The sequence below is a fragment of the Sprattus sprattus genome, assembly GCF_963457725.1.
Source record: "Sprattus sprattus genome assembly, chromosome: 20".
Lineage (NCBI taxonomy): Eukaryota > Metazoa > Chordata > Actinopteri > Clupeiformes > Clupeidae > Sprattus > Sprattus sprattus.
This window is the reverse complement of record NC_137918.1, coordinates 2,825,304-2,829,113: the sequence shown is the minus strand read 5'-3', so window position 1 is coordinate 2,829,113 and position 3,810 is coordinate 2,825,304.

The following is a 3,810-nucleotide window of genomic DNA, read 5'->3' as shown; positions in this document are numbered from 1 at the left end:
GAATCGAATTTCTACGCGCATTGGGGAAGTTAATGCGCATCGCACACGTTTCCAACCAGGATTAAATATTTGCATAGAGATAATGCGCATTAACACATGGGATGGAAACGCTATTAATGAGCTGTGCTTCTACGGGTATGAACACACCAGACGCATTTCTAAAAAGACGCTAGCAAAACCATTATTTCCTATGGTACGGCGGGCCTTTCATGTGCGCCTTGTATTCGCCGCGCGTTGCGTGTTTGTAGCATTTTTTAGGTTCGATGAAAGTTGAAATATTCTGAACCTTTTAGCGTAAGGCGCGGAGGCGCACCGCTCATCAATGTCACACTCGACCAATTTGGTTGTGCACGCAGCCCAGATTCATAGGTGCCGCGCTTTGCCAAGGCGTTTTTGAAGCCTCTGCGTTTTTAGAAACGTGCTTGGTGTGTTTCAGCCCTATGCGTGCCTAAAAAACATTAAATGCGCATACCTTAGGAACACAATGTTTTTACTAGTGGCGCTTTTAGGTGTGATCAGCACCTAATCCTGCATCTGCAATGGCAGTAGGGCTGGGTGGTATGAAGGTTTATCTCCCTCTGGAACGAAATACTGTTTTCTGATTGGCTAATGGGGTGTACATTTGAATAACCGGACACCTTGGACGTAGTTCCAGTAGAAAAGTTAAATCGCCGTTCCATATCAATGCTCTTGAATGGTAACCATTGACAACCAACGTAACGTTTTTTTTTTTACAGCTAGCGGACACATATCAATGCTCGTTTTTTTTTTACAGCTAGGATAGCGGATACATAGTTTCAATCTAGTTAACAAGGAAAACAGAATTGGAAGATTTTGTAATTAACATTTTTGGATGTTGTAAACGGGAGATAAGCGGGATAACGGCCTTCGAGCTGTACAGTTCTACAAAGATAATGGACTTCGCGGAGCAACTCCACTGCGCGTCGTGGAGTTCTTTGCCCCGCATCGTCCATTATCTTTGTAGAACTGTACAGCTCGTCGGCCGAAATCCCTTACATATACCATGCAATGGTAGAAATGTGTCTACTGGGAGAGATTTGGCTATACCGTTTTAACCGCGGTATAGTCTTATTTTGAATCCAATCGATTTATTGTAGATAATGACCTCCAAACTATACATCATCCGTCTTTTTATACCATTACTCGCCAAAACGATAGAAGACATTCCTCCAAAATACCTCTTTAACGATTTTGTTTCGTGATTTCCGCAAGAAATAAATAGTTCTTCATGCAAATAGACCTTTAAAGTTTCAGGTGTTGTGTTGTGTAGCAACCCATTACTTGCTGACGTTAAATGACCGGACTACTTGCAGAATGATATGAAAGACGTGAATTATTAGATTACATTTCCCAGGATGCCTTGCGAACACCTTGGTAACCGACTGACTCCAAACATTTTGAAGAAAGATGCATGCCAGTGCAGAAAAAGAAGTTTACAAATGTAAGTATAGCTTCGCAAATAACTATTAAAAAAATGTAAAACACATCGGGATAACTAGCTGCTCATTATGCAAACTAATATTCCTTATATTCCTACAGTTGAGTAGAATATGTTTGTTAGAAAAAAAATCGCTATTTCACAAATAAACGTCTGTCTATGCTGCTGAGAGTAGCAGAGTAACGTTAACGTTGAACAATTTCGTAGGTAAAGATTTAAAATTGAAATCCCTTAACACTTCTCACTCCGTTGTGAAGGGCCACTCCCAGTGAAGGGCACTTCAATGAAGTGGTAGGGTGAAGGGAAGATATTTTCTTAATTTTCTTATTTTTATATGTGGCCATATAAGAAAATGTGTTTCTCATCATTATTGCGTTATCATTAGGGCTGGGCAACGATTACAAATTTTAAATCGCGATTAATTGCATGATTTCGCTGATTAATCGCATTTCTATACACAAAATCCAATAATCAATTCAAAAGTAGTGTATAGCGCACTTTTAATTTAAATGTTCTGCCATATGAACAAAAGTGCCACAACATTTGTTGTGCAAACACTCAGCATTTTTATATAGTAGCAGTTTAATAAAATAAATACTTTGTGTAATTCTCAACTCAAACAATGTTATCAAAAAAAATACAAAACTGAAGCTTACTGCCACTGCTATGGAATCAGATCAATGCCATAAATATTTTGTAATCTGTAATATAGATTTTGTATCTGTAACATAGATTTAGTATCTGTGAAACCATCTACACTTTCAAAACCTATCTACAGATACGGATTTCAAATACGAAATGTATCTACACTTTCAAAAACTATCTTCACTTTCAAAATGTATTTACAGATACAGATTTCAAATACGAAATGTATCTACACTTTCAAAAACTATCTTCACTTTCAAAATCTATCTGCAGGTACGGATTTCAGTTACGCATTACGGATAGGGATACGGATTTCTACGGAGCCCCTAAAGGGACATGAAAAAAAAAAAAACGTTCTCGTGCGCACCAGAAACTTTCTCGTGCGCACCAGAAACTTGGCTACTCATTCTAGTAGGCTAAAACAGAGAGTAGAACTAGGCAGGACGGGCAGAGAATCGTCTAGAATCGACCCAGATCTGCCTACGGACATAAAACACTAATTAGAGTAAGTATCCTATGCCTAATTAATCATTCTACAATTATTAGCAAATGTAGTAATTACGGTTTGTCTTGTTTCTGTGTTTTCTGTGTTCAGCCCTATAGCCTAGCCTAATTAGGCTACTTCAACCAAGGAGGCAGGCTACCTCATCTGACTGGCTGCATATAAGTGCTGCGCAGCTGAGCCCCCTCGACGAGAGACCCGTGCTATCAGAAAGGAATAGAATAATAAACCGATTTTCCCCAATCCACTCCTTTTTCCACCGTCACATTACACCATGCCTAGGAAACTAGGAGAGCAGTGAGGATGAATTTAAAAAAATAAAAGCCGTGTTTTGGCTTGGCTATTCTTGGTAGGCCTATATGGCCTATGTGGTTAAATTATGGGTAATTCTGGGTCAATTCTGGTTAAGCTTTGGCTGGTATGGGATATTATGGCTTTCTTATGGCATTTCTATTGTTTTTATTTGGCATAGACAGTGTTTAGCCCAATTGAGGGCCATGCCGTCCCTAAAGTTTCTGGTGCGCACGAGAAAGTTTCTGGTGCGCACAAGAAAGGTTTTTTTTTTTTCATGTCCCTTTAGGGGCTCCGTAGATTTCTGTTACGAATTACAAAATCTTTTTGGCACTGTTTTTACAGCCTTTCTAAAGAGCCAATCAGCGCTTTTGGCAGATTTTCTAAAGCGCCAATCAACACATTGTATCCTGTACTGACTAGCCAATCAGCGCTAGCTTGCTGGCAACTGCTGGCCCGCTCATTATTCAATAGTTATAAACTAAATCTGCCACCGCTCTGCCTAGGGAGAGATCTGGGGTCTCCCCCGCACGGTTTGAATACAATTCGGTGTACGAACGCCGTGGGGGAAGTTTAACAAGCATGCCTTATGTCTGGCCCAAAGGGCTGATGAACACCTGTACTATTTAGTTAATCTTAGGCTCTGGCGATTCAGAGATCGCTTGGCTGCAGAACGCATTGTAACTAAGAAATTGGTCTCATATATCTCTTCCACTGAGACGCTAGAAAACTCGCTTCCACAAAAAAATACACAATAAAACGTTTTCAAGGACTTCAGAAAATGGTTACAAATAGCCTACCCCAAAGTGCCATGAAAAGAAACGAAAATGACATTGCAAGGTGGTTTTGAAATCAGGCTGGTCATTATCCAGCTGTTGAGGATGCATATGCACCTAACGGTATACCCCCACCA